This window comes from Bos javanicus, chromosome 6 (genome assembly GCF_032452875.1).
Source record: "Bos javanicus breed banteng chromosome 6, ARS-OSU_banteng_1.0, whole genome shotgun sequence".
In the NCBI taxonomy this organism is placed as follows: domain Eukaryota; kingdom Metazoa; phylum Chordata; class Mammalia; order Artiodactyla; family Bovidae; genus Bos; species Bos javanicus.
The window spans coordinates 104,114,289-104,127,933 of NC_083873.1; the positions used below are offsets into that span (position 1 = coordinate 104,114,289).

Below are 13,645 nucleotides of genomic sequence, written 5' to 3' on the forward strand. Positions count from 1 at the left end.
GGAGAAGGGAATGGCAACCCAGTCCAGTATTCTTGCCTGGAGAATATCAAGGACAGATGAGCCTAGCGGGCTATAGTCCATGGGATCGCAGAGTCCGACACAACTGAGCGACTAACACTTTCACTTTTAGGGTAACAGTCGGCCGTGTGCAGCAAAATCTGAGCTAGGCAGTTTCTGAAAAATTCAGCTCTCCTCATCTTTAAAGCAAAGGGCCCCCAACTCAAAGCTGTGCTTTTTAAAGGCAGGGGCTTTGCTTTCTTCACTTTTTGTACTTTCAGCATGGTGCCTGTAACCAGCAGACACTGTCAGAGAAAAACCAGGACAGTAGTTAAAACACTTAAGATAGATTTTATTCAACAGCAATCCCCAAAGTAGAAAAGGGATCTCAGCATAGAACTGGGCTTCATTCCAAACACAGTGTGGACAAGTGGGAATTTGAAGCAGAGGAGGTAGGGGTTGGTGGATGGAAAGTCATTAACTTTTCATCAGTATTCTCGCTGAGGGCAGTCCAGGGCATCAAACCACTTGAGGGATGAGCAACCTGATCAGAGGATGATGAGTTTGGGAGGATGTTGGATTATGGCTAAACCGACTTAGTGAAGGTAAGAGTGACAGTCGCTCAGTTGTGTCTGACTCTTTGTGACCCCATGGACCATACGGTCCATTGAATTCTCCAGGCCAGAATACTGGAGTGGGTAGCTATTCCCTTCTCCAGGGGATCTTACCGATCTGGCGAACGAATTCTGGTCTTCTACATTGCAGGCAGATTCTTTACCAGCTGAGCCACCAGGAAAGTCCAAGAATACTGGAGTTGGTAGCCTATGCCTTCTCCAGCAGATCTTCCTGACCCAGGAATCGAACTGGGGTCTCCTGCATTGCAAGCAGATTCTTTACCATCTCAGCTATCATGGAAGCCCCTAAACTGACTTAGTAGGTTTTTACTAAGACTGAACAATGCATAAACCGACATGGAAGTCCAAAAGATGATGCCTGGTTTCAAAAGAACTCAGAAGAGCCTGAGCAGAGATTTAGAGAGAAGAGAATCTTTATCAACACACAGGAAACAGGGAAGAATGAATGTGAGGGAAACACAGCCTTGGAGAAACTGAGTTGACACTTTCAGCTCTGATTTACACATCATTAGCAAGCATACACTTTCCAAAGTGTTGTATTAAAGCCATAGATTTTAGAAATGCAAGCCCCACTCACCCATTTAGAGTCAATGTCAAATCCTTTGAGACTAATGATGGCTTTCTTTGAAATAAAAAGTGACTGCTCCAGAGTTTATTAAATAGCAATTCTACCAGAAAACACAACGTGGTTATTTGGAACCATATGAGGCAATGTCTGCGGCTTTGGGGGAAGAAAGAAACACTCAATCCATATATTGAAATTTTCATTTTATTGTGACTTTTCCCACCATGAATATTGATGGGCATTAAACCATGAACTCCATGCTGCCAAGTTCACCAACATTCCTGGTGAACAGAGATGGGTTGTTAATGGATCCCCCAGGGGAAGGATGAACTTGAGAACTCACACAATTAAAACAAAAGGCAGAAGACCTGGAGTCAAGCGTTTGTGGCTCAAATCAGCAAACACTTGGCCCCTGTCTAGGGCCTACCTAGAGGGCCCTAGGAGGGTTGCTTCAAGAAAGGTGAGAAAAGGGAAAATAGATACTTGTTAAGAATGAAAACAGCAGCGAATGTGAAAGAGCATCCTTTCTTTAAGGTGTCACTGGACTAGGGTGACCTTGTCTGGGGCCTGGAGATCTCAGAAGAGGTAGCCATGGACCAGGAGCCTGGACCCCAACGGCTGCAAGGTCCTTGACCTGAGTTGCTGCCTCCCCTGAGGCTGAGCATGCCCTGTCTTGGGGTTTTCTGACCACCCCTCTCCAGTCCTTCTTTCTTCATCCTTCATCTCCTCCTTCAATCCCTTCCCTTTCCTTCTGGGGACATTCCTCAAGTGCTTCTTCCTGGCAGATCTTGGCAGACAGCTTGACCTGCAGAGGCTCCAGACATAGTCCCTCCCCTCCAGAAGCTCAGACTCAGTGGGAAGGGGAGGGGAGACATGCAGGTGGGAGGCTCAGAAGCCACAGTACGGACCAGCTATGGAGCCCAGGGAAGAGGGAACGGCTGGCTGGGGATCACATGGACCAGTGGGGACCAGGGTGGCAGAACCAAGAAAAGATGGGGCAGTGGTGGCAGGACTAAGGAGAGGCGACTGGCATAGGTGGGTGAATAGTATCCTCTCAGAATTCAGAATACTTAGGACCTCAGAATGTGATGCTATTTTGAGTCACGGCCTTTGCTCCTCCAAGGAATTAGTTAAGGATCTCAAGATGAAATCGCCCTGAGTTTGGGGCTGTCTGTCATCTTAGGAAGGAGACAGGGGTTTGGTCACAGACACGATGGGGAGAAGAGGCCACGTCTAGACAGAGGCAGAGTCTGGAGTGATGTGGCCACAAGCCAAGGAGAACCAGGAGCTCCCAGAAGCTGGAAGAAGAAGGCAAAGATTCTCTCCCAGAGCCTCTGGAGAAGGCTGGCCCCATGGGCACCTGAATTTCAGCCTTCTGGCCAGAACTGTGAGGTCACAGATTTACATGTTTTGAAGCCACCAATTTTGTGAGAATTTGCTGCAACAGCCACAGGAAGCTACATGCCTAATGGAGCAGAAAGAGAGCTTATGGAGGAGGTGGGTAAATGTCAAGCTCCAACCAGAGTCCCCCAGTGACCACGGTGTGACCTTGGATAGGACCACCGTCCATTAGAGCCCATCAGAAGGTCCCTGTTTGTGGTCTCTTACATCCTGAGAACCAAACAGGGGCAGAAGTATGAGTAACCTGGCTTTCTAGGTGGCGCTAGTGGTAGAGAACCCACTTGCCAATGCAGAGGACATAAGGGATGCAGGTTCGATCTCTGGGTCAGGAAGACCCCCTGGAAAAGGAAATGGAAACCCACTCCAGTGTTCTTGCCTGGAGAATCACCATGGACAGAGGAGCCTGGTGGGCTACAGTCCATGGGGTTGCAGACTCGGACATGACTGAAGGGACTTAGCATGCACAGGTGACTTGGTAAACTAGACCCCACGGCTCCAAGGAAAGAGGGTGTTCTGTCTGGGTGAGTACTACTCAGGAGCAACCTTCCTGAGTCCCCACGCCCACCCCTCTTGCTGTTGGGGTGAACTCCCTGTACCTCGGCTTCCCTTGTGGTGTGGACAAACCATCTGACACATGCTCTGCATCGGCTCTCAGCACACAGGGGAGTCAGCAATCCTCAAGCATCCCCTCCACGGTCCCTGGGGCCATGACAGTGGACAAGACAGAACCAGTCAAATGGAGCTCGCTTCTAGGAGGCAGACAGGAGTGAAAAACGGACACAACCCCAAGTTGGGACAAGTACTCTGAGAAGAACAAATCAGGGTCTAGAAAGGAGACCTGCTTTGGGTAGGCGGCCATGGAAGGGCTTTCAGAAGATGTGGCATTAGGTTGACATCTGAATGGCAAGAAAGAGAAAGTCTGATATGACCCGGGAGCAAGCTCTCATTTTGCTGATGAAGGCATAGAAGGCTGAGAGGGTGAATGGTTTAAACCTGTGACATCCATCCAGCTGAGGGGACAAGACAAAGGTGGCAGGGTCATTCCAATGATTGCAGGCTATCAGACTTATCCTGGCAGGCCTGAATACAGGAGCCTCCCTTGCCGGCCGTCCTGTGCGAGCAGCTACATGGCAGGGGCCTGCAGGCACTTCTAGAAACTGAGTGTCAGCAAGGAAACAGGGACTTCACTCCTGTAGCCACCAGGGACAGAATTCTGTCAACAACCAGGAGACCTTGGGACAGATCCAGAAAGATCCAGAAAGGAAGGCAGCCCAGTGGGCTCCAGGATGGAAGGCTTGTGACACCCTGAGCAGAAGGGCCAGCTAAGCTGTGCACCGACTCCTGACCCCTGGGAAACTGAGGAAATAAATGTGAAAAGCCGCCCCTTTAGTAGAAACTTGTTCTGCCATGATAAAAGACTGCTACGAGAGCTATATGATCTTGGACAGCACACTCTGAGCCTCGCTTGCCTAATCCGGAAAATGGGAATGATGGTTCCTATCTGACAGTGGCTGGGGGGGTGTATACACAGAGGTGCTATCATGGGAGGCTTAGTGGGGCTCCCGGTGCATAAGCCGTGCTGAAATAAACAACAATGCGGGTTCTATCATGTTCTTTAAAGGGAGCTTCTTAAGCTTTTACAAATGAATTAGGTCTCTTTCATTGGAAACTCACCAGGCAGACTCTTGCAAAGCCTTACAGAGCAGCCGGGAGCCTGAGTCATTCAGGATTTAATAAGAATAGCATTTATGGGCAAAGCATCTTATTGGAACCTCTAGGTTAGCGGGTTCCAGGGCCATTTCCTCCGGTTCTACTTTTCACATTGATTGTATCTCGGCTCAAGCACGTCATCCAGCTGAAAATTAGCCCGTGTGTTTGGAAAGGGCATCAGAAGCACTGTGTGGACGGGCAAGTTTGTGACGATGTTTTCTGAGGACAGACCTATAATTTCAGAGCTAGGCAAAATGACACTTTGATGGAAAGTGTGCTTGCAAAGGCTATAAAACCCGGTTTTGCTTTTGAATTATCCCCCAGCCCCCCAATAAAACAAACCATAAAATGTCAGCCGGTCTATTTTAAAAAAACAGCACAGAAGTGGCTCTGATTCAGACTGCAAAAAAGGGCCATGGGGACATATCTGCATGTGTCCCTTTGCAGGGGGTCTCTGAGTGTCTGCAATCTTATGCAGCAATAAAGACAAATGAAAACCTGCTGGAAAAGGAGCCACGTCTGTGAAATGAACATCTGTGGATATTTTACCCCTAGGGAAAGAACATGCTGTTGACATCACGGAGGAGTAAAGGGAGATGGACAGGAGAGGCCATGTTTCTATCCCAAATCTGCTGGTCCTGAGGTCTTGGCACAACGCCCAGGGTAGAGCCTCAGTTTCCCCATCTATAAACTGGATAATAACATGCACTCCAGGTAGTTATGGCGAGGATGTTTTCATCCTGCTCACTGTTAAAGCACCCAAAAGTGTCCCAGGTGACTCAGTGGTAGAGGATCCTCCTGCAATGCAGGAGATGTGGGTTTGATCCCTGAGTCTGGAAGCTCCCCCGGAGAAGGCAATGGCAACCCACTCCAGTATTCTTGCCTGGAGAATCCCATGGACAGAGGAGCCTGGTGGGCTACAGTCCATGGGGTCTCAAAAGAATCGGACATGACTTAGCGACTAAACAGCAACAAAGTACCTAAATCTACATCCTAACTATTACAGGAACGTTATCATGTTCTGAAACACAGATTTGACGGTGTCAGTCATCTGGTCCAGAAAGTTCCGTATTTCTTCACTGCTCTCCAAGGGGGTCGCATGTAGAGCATTACAGGCAGGACTGGGGACCGAATGAAGGATGGCCAGTTCTGAGCACAGACAAGACCTCTATTTGATTAGGGAGCCAACTTCAGGTTGTTGGACTTAGGAAGCAACGCTTGGCATCTTCCTTCAGGCTGGCTGAGTACTAGATGTTTCTGTCCAATGTCAGTGGGGATTTATGACAGCAACCAGCCCAGTGCCAGGCCCACAGGATACAGACTTGTGGTTAATAACATAGGGCTGGGCTATCAGATTGGGCACCAGGGAATAGGCTGCAGGCAGTGACCAAGCTGGGGTTAAAATGCTGGGATTCACCTTGGCTGTGGACCTCGGTGGCCAGCTGGCATCCATTCAGCAGAAAGACGATGGGGGACGGGCGGATGAGCTTGGTTCTTGCATTTTGGGGAAGGCCATGGACTGTCCTTCCACTAACTGGGTACCAAGACTGCAACCAGGCATCATTGTTACCAGTTAGATTTCACTTCTTTCTCTCATCTTTCCCCTGCTTCCTGTGGAAAGCAGGGACCATGTACAGACCTCAGCCCCCAACACAATGCCTTCATGTTAGCAGAAGTCCTGATACTGTTAAGATCTGCAGTTCACGGAGAGCTTCCTGTGAGCCAGGCACCCTGTGGGCGGGTCACGTGGGTTTCACGAGGGGTATAGCTTCTCTGGATCAGGTGCTGTGGTGTCACTTTCTCTGTCACCTCTCTCAATTCCGACCCAACTCTGAGAGGCAGGTATCACTCACTACTCATATTTTATTATGAAGAAAGAAGTATTTACAGAGGGTCAAAGGTCACATGTCAATAGACAAGACTCATTCTCATCTTCCCTCTAGACCAATGTTCTCTACCTGGGGGAGAAACTCAAGAAGAAAATGAATTCGAGTTCGAGAATCTCAACTAGGCAGTACTAATTCAAGGAGCAAGCTTAAATAATCTGATTTGATAAATAAAATTATGTCACTTGGATTTCAGGATATGTTTCTTTATTACAACATCCAAGTACAAGGTTGTATTTGTTTTTTCAGTTCAGTTCAGTTCAGTCGCTCAGTTGTGTCCGACTCTTTGCGACCCCATGAATTGCATCATGCCAGGCCTCCCTGTCCATCACCAACTCCCGGACTTCACTCAAACTCACGTCCATTGAGTTGGTGATGCCATCCAGTCATCTCATCTTCTGTCGTCCGCTTCTCCTCCTGCCCTCAATCCCTCCCAGCATCAGGGTCTTTTCCAATGAGTCAACTTTTTGCATGAGGTGGCCAAAGTATTGGAGTTTCAGCTTCAGCATCAGTCCTTCCAGTGAACACCAAAGACTGATCTCCTTTAGGATGGACTGGTTGGATCTCCTTGCAGTCCAAGGGACTCTCAAGAGTCTTCTCCAACACCACAGTTCAAAGGCATCAATTCTTTGGCACTCAGCTTTCTTCACAGCCCAACTCTCCCATCCATACATGACCACAGGAAAAACCATAGCCTTGACTAGATGGATCTTTGTTGGCAAAGTAATGTCTCTGCTTTTCAATATGCTATCTAGGTTGGTCATAACTTTCCTTCTAAGGAGTAAGCGTCTTTTAATTTCATGGCTGCAGTCACCATCTGCAGTGATTTTGGAGTCCAAAAATAAAGTCTGACACTTTTTCCACTATTTCCCCATCTATTTCCCATGAAGTGATGGGACCAGATCTTCGTTTTCTGAATGTTGAGCTTTAAGCCAACTTTTTCACTCTCCTCTTTCACTTTCATCAAGAGGCTTTTTAGTTCCTCTTCATTTTCTGCCATAAGGGTGGTGTCATCTGCATACCTGAGGTTACTGATATTTCTCCTGGAAATTTTGATTCCAGCTTGTGATTCTTCCAGCCCAGCGTTTCTCATGATGTACTCTGCATATAAGTTAAATAAGCAGGGTGACAATATACAGCCTTGAGGTACTCCTTTTCCTGTTTGGAACCAGTCTGTTGTTCCATGTCCAGTTCTAACTGTTGCTTCCTGACCTGCATACAGGTTTCTCAAAAGGCAGGTCAGGTGGTCTGGTATTCCCATCTCTTGAAGAATTTCCCACAGTTGATTGTGATCCACACAGTCAAAGGCTTTGGCATAGTCAATAAAGCAGAAATAGATGTTTTTCTGGAACTCTTTCTTTTTCCATGATCCAGCGGATGTTGGCAATTTGATCTCTCGTTCCTCTGCCTTTTCTAAAACCAGCTTGAACATCTGGAAGGTCACGGTTCACGTATTGCTGAAGCCTGGCTTGGAGAATTTTGAGCATTACTTTACTAGCGTGTGAAATGAGTGCAATTGTGTAGTAGTTTGAGCATTCTTTGGTATTGTCTTTCTTTGGGGTTGGAATGAAAACTGACCTTTTCCAGTCCTGTGGCCACTGCTGAGTTTTCCAAATTTGCTGGCATATTGCGTGCAGCACTTTCACAGCATCATCTTTTAGGGTTTGAAATAGCTCAATTGGAATTCCATCACCTCTACTAGCTTTGTTTGTAGTGATGCTTTCTAAGGCCCACTTGACTTCACATTCCAGGATATCTGGCTCTAGGTGAGTGATCACACCATTGTGATTATCTTGGTCATGAAGATCTTTTTTGTAGAGTTCTTCTGTGTATTCTTGCCACCTCTTCTTAATATCTTCTGCTTCTGTTAGGCCCATACCATTTCTGTCCTTTATCGCGCCCATCTTTGCATGAAATATTCCCTTGGTACCTCTAATTTTCTTGAAGAGATCTCTAGTCTTTCTCATTCTGTTGTTTTCTTCTATTTCTTTGCATTGACCCAAATGGCTTTACTAGTCCATCCTAAAGGAAATCAATCCTGAATATCCATTGGAAGGACTGATGCTGAAGCTGAAACTCCAGTAATTTGACCACCTGATGCAAAGAACCAACTCATTGGAAAAGACCCTGATACTGGGAAAGATTGAAGGCAGAGGAGAAGGGGATGATGGAAGATGAGAGTTGGATGGCATGATAGACTCAGTGGACATGAATTTGAGCAATCTCTGGGAGATGGTGAAGGACAGGGAAGCCTGGTGTGCTGCAGTCCATGGGGTTGCAAAGAGTCGGACACGATATGGTGACCGAACAACAACAACAAATGGCTTTACAAAGCATCCATCTGTCCCTTCTTACATAAACCCCTTTAATGGCCCTCTGGTGCCTGCAGCACTAGTGGCCAGACTTTAGGATTCCATATTCTAACGTCATCTCAAAAATAAAAAGTGAATGCTGAGATGTAGTTGTCAAATATTCAACCCATTAACTGAAGGCATCAAAGAAAACCAGCAAGCTCTACCACTATACTGTACACAAAGAGGGAAAGAGGAGCCTTGAAGTTATGAGGACACAGTTTCAGAGTAAGACCCAATCCTGGAGATGTGTTTATTATTTTTTAAAATTTATTTTATTGAAGTATAGTTGATTTAGAATGCTGCTGTAACAAATCACTACAAACTTAGTGACTTGAAGCAGATTTTCCTCTTACAGTCCAAAAATGCATCTTCAGGGCTAAAAGCTGGTGTCAACAGGACTGAGTTCCTCTGGGAGGCTCTAGGGAGAACCTGCTCCCTTGACTTTTCATCTTCTAGCGAGGCCTCTGTTCCTTGACTGTGGCCCCTCCCTGTCACATCTACTACTGACGCTGACTCCCCCTGTCTGTTTTATAAGGACATTTCCGGCTATATTGGACCCACCTAGATAATCCAGGATAATTTTCCCAGCTCATAATCCTTAACATAAACATATGTACAAAGACTTTTTTTTTTTTCTATGTAAGCTATTGTGTTCACAGATTTGGGGGGATTTGGACGTGACACCTTTACAGGAGGGATGATTCAGCCTACACTGCGTGTGTGCTTAGTCACTCAGTCGTGTCTGACTCTTTGTGACCTCAGGAACCATAGCCCACCAGGCTCCTTTGTCCATGGGATTCTCCAGGCAAGAATATTGGAGTGGGTTGCAATTTACTACTCCAGGGGATCTTCCTGACCCAGGGATCGAACTCGGGTCTCCTGCATTGCAAGTGGATTCTTTACTGCCTGAGCCACAAGGGAAGCCCATTCAGTCTACATCATGTCCGCCCAACTTCAGAGTTGAAGTTCTAATCCCCAGTACCTCAAAATGTGACCATACTTGCAGATACAATCTTTCAAGAGATGATTAAGTTAAAATGAGGTCACTGGGGTGGCCCTAATCTAATCTGACTGGGTCCTTACAAGAAGAGGCAATGAGGACCCAGACACACACAGAGGGAGGACTGTGTGCAGACACAGGGGGAAGGTGGCCATCTGTAAGAAGAGACCGACCCTGCTGTTCACTGACCTTGAACTTCCAGCCCCCAGAATCATGAGAAAATAAACTTCTGTTTAAGCTGCTTAGTCTGTGGAACTCTGTATGTAGCCCTAGAAAACTAGTATCATCCTTACCTTACTGGACCACAAAACAGAGGCTGAGAGCAGTTAAACCTTTTCTCCAGGTCACAGAGTCCAAGATGGAACCTGGATGTACCAGTCAGAGACCCAAGACTTGATTTTAAGGCATGGAAACAATTTTTACAGTGTACACACAGTCTAGCCAGTCAGTTCTTTCTTACATCTGGCCTAAAACCCCATGGAGCAACTCAAATCATTTTCTTCTCCTTTGGGAGAGAAAGTGCATCCAGTCAAGCCATGTTTCAGGCTTGTTGTTTTTCCTTTAATCCTGCAAAGAACAAACAGCAGCATGGTTGACATTGATTAATTCTGTTCAAATGCTGGGCCACTCCACGGGGCCTGGATGTAAACTTGGTTACTAAGGCAATTGCATTTGGCTAATTATTCCCAAGTGTATCTTGTGGAGAATTCAAGGCTCTCAGGATTCACAAACACATTCAGGGATGAGCTGGGTTCAATTAATTCCTTCATGGATGGATGAGCCTAGCAACACACCTCCCTAGACAAGGGGCTTCCTTCCTACACAGGCCAGGAAGGGTCCATGAAGTCCTCACAGAACCACCCAGGTCAGTCTTATTTTCTTTCTAGTTTCTCTAAGAATACTAGATTGAAAAGGTCTGTCCATGAATCAGTCTGTGAACTCCTCAATGCAGGATTCACTGCAGAGCATATGGAAAACTATAAAAGGGTATAGAAGGATAGGATGCTGGCCCTGCAGTGACCGCAGGACCACCTGTGATGATGAATAAAGCTTTGAAGCCCTTTATACGTGAACTCTTCTACTGCCTGGGTCTCAGTTTTCCTCATCTGTAAAATGTGGATGAAATGAAATAATGTATGTAAAGGATCTAGCTCAGTTCCTAGCATACAGTAGACGCTCAAAAAATATGACTGCTTCCTCCACCTCGACTCAGTACTATTGCACAGGGCATTTAGAGGGAACAGGATGAAGCAGGAAGGGAGACAGAAGAGCTGACCTCAAAAATGATTATGACTATTCTGCACATATGTGCACACAACTCATGAAACTCCTTCTGTATACATACGTGCTATTGTACAGCTCACAAACCCCACATTGTAATTTGTTTAACCCACATGACAGCCTTAGAGAATCAGCATTATTTTCTTTTTATGGACAAGGAAACTGAAGCCTTGAAGAGAGATGAAGTGACTTCCCCTGGTCAAAGTTAAAGTGGCAGCAGCAGGATTTGAACCCAGCTCTCCTGATGCCCAGTGCTCTTTCCATTTCCTGAGTGGCCAGGCACCCTGACTGCATACTGTGTGCATGCTGTACCACCAGGACCTAGAGCACAAGCTACCACAAAGAACACACTGGGTAAACAATTGTTTGGATACTTGAGTGGGTGAAGGCCCAGCATTCAGGACTGCCTGTCCTGTGATTCCTCTTCTTCTATTTCTCAAGGTTGGTCCACAGTCTACAGAGCTCCTCTGAGCAAGGCAGCTACTCGGGACACACCCTAGACCAGTTACAGAGTCCCAGGCCAGGGAACCTGCCTTCCCACCAGCTCCAGTGGGTTTCTGATGCCTCCTCAGGCTTGAGAGCCTTGCTCTGCTCAGGGACATGATGGATATCTGAGTTGTCTGTCCCATCACACCTTCCACCACAGTGGGAGGCTGCATTCAGGAGAGGAATTTTCCAGAATTCTCAGTCTCCAATCCCTGGCCTGTAGGCATCGCTTCATTAAAACACAGGGCCCCAGTAATGGGCTCCGGTTCCTGTGGGAATCAGTTAGGACTGTGTTATAGCTACTGAGTCCCATGGGCCCCCTCGGGGGCAGGTCTGTTTGGTTTGATTGGTGTGATGAGGGTAGGGCGAGGGCAGAACCACTTCTCCACTCACAGCGTGGATCTGTGTGCAAGAGGGAGCCAAGCAGGTTCATTTAGCGGGTTCTAAAGCCACCAGACATGGCAGGTACTGATCAGCTGGCAAAGGAAGGAAGCAAAAGAGACCTGACACCCACCCAGCCACCGCTGATGGCAGGGCCCAGACTGGAACCACAAATGGAGATTTCCCTTCTCTGATTTTACTAGGAATGTGGGAGACCTCGTTAGAAAGCGGAGTCTGTGTGGAGCATTACAGAGAATTAATATTTTAAGAGTTGCTATTTTCAGGGCCCAGTCTCTCTGGAAGTATTTCATCCAAGGGAGTGTGCTGCCAAAATGTGTAAGAGTCACCGCGTTCCAGCCTGTCAACACTGAAGGGACCTCAGGTCTATCTGAAACAAACTAGCCCCGGGTCTGGCAACTTTGCTCAGCCTCAGTTTTCCTCACCTGTAAAGTGGGACAAACATCAAGTCTACCTCTGAGGGTTGTTGTGAGGATTCAGTGCAATGATGTGTACAAAAGAATTAGCTCAGGTTTGGTCCATGGTGAAGTTCGAGTTAATACATTCAAAAAATTTAAAGTACTTAATTTAGAAATAAGAAAATCTTGGTTGGGGGAAGGGGAAATTCTATAGAAAGCGGAAGAACTGAGACCAGGTTGGAAAGCTGGAGTCTCCTCGCTACAAGTTGTTGAGCTTTACATTTTTAGGGACAGGTTAAAGAAGCAGACCACAGAGAGGGGTCGAGGGGTCCTCTGTCGTGTCTCCCTCTGTTCCTTCTACCCGAGGGAAAGGAAGACACAGCTGAGAGGGAAGTTTAACAAGATTTGAACAGGGCATCTGCATGTGCATTTTGCACGTGTTGTGCTCAGTCGCTCACTCATGTCTGACTCTTTGTGATGCTGTGGACTGCAGCCTGACAGGCTCCTCTGTCCATGGGATTCTCCAGGCAAGAAAACTGGAGTGGGTTGCCATGCCCTCTTCCCAACCCAGGAATCGAAAGTGTGTCTCCTGCATCTCCTGCATTGCAGGCAGGTTCTTTACCTGCTGAGTCATGGAGGAAGCCCCTCATTTTGCACTGCTGCTGCTAAGTCACTTCAGTCGTGTCAGACCCTGTGCAACCCCACAGACAGCAGCCCACCAGGCTCCCCTGTCCCTGGGATTCTCAAGGCAAGAACACTGGAGTGGGTTGCCATTTCCTTCTCCAATGCATGAAAGTGAAAAGTGAAAGTGAAGACACTTAGTCGTGTCCAACTCTTAGCGACCCCATGGACTGCAGCCTACCAGGCTCCTCTGTCCATAGGATTTTCCAGGCAAGAGTACTGGAGTGGGTTGCCACTGCCTTCTCATTTTGCACTGGACCCCTCTAATTATGTGGGTGGTCCTGCTTTTACCTCCAGTCATGTAATTCTTAGGCTTTTTGGCAAGGTGGCTTTGTATCTTCATGCTGTGGTTGAAAACTTGAGGCTCAGAGAAGTCAAGAAGCCCGCTCATGGTACAAAGGTCCCTGGTATCACCATCATCATTACCAGCATCATCACCATGTCATCCTATCACCACCATTATCATCATCAACATTGTTGTCACCATCACCATCATCACCACCCTCATCACCATCTTTATTGTGATCATCACCAGCATCATCACCATGGTGATCCCCACTAGCCTGCCCCCCCCACCCAGCTCTCTGTTCCATCACCCAGGATACATCTTGCATGACAATAACACAATGTGAATGACCACATTTACAGTATGTTTTCTTTTCACTCCTTGTCTATCCTTAGAAAGAAAGAAAGAAAGTGCTAAGTCATGCCCTACTCTTGCGACACAATGGACTGGAGCCCGTCAGGTTCCGCTGTCCATGGGATCCTTCAGGCAAGAATACTGGAGTGGGGTGCCATTTCCTTTTCCAGGGGAACTTCCCGACCCAGGAATTGAACCCAGATCTCCCGCAT

At 47.1% G+C, this 13,645-nt stretch overlaps 1 protein-coding gene across 3 annotated transcripts in view; it reads right to left on the reverse strand.

Moving 5' to 3' along the window:
- STK32B (serine/threonine kinase 32B) overlaps positions 1–13,645 on the reverse strand; it is a 404,174-nt gene that overhangs the window by 89,037 nt on the left and 301,492 nt on the right. The window lies entirely within an intron of this gene.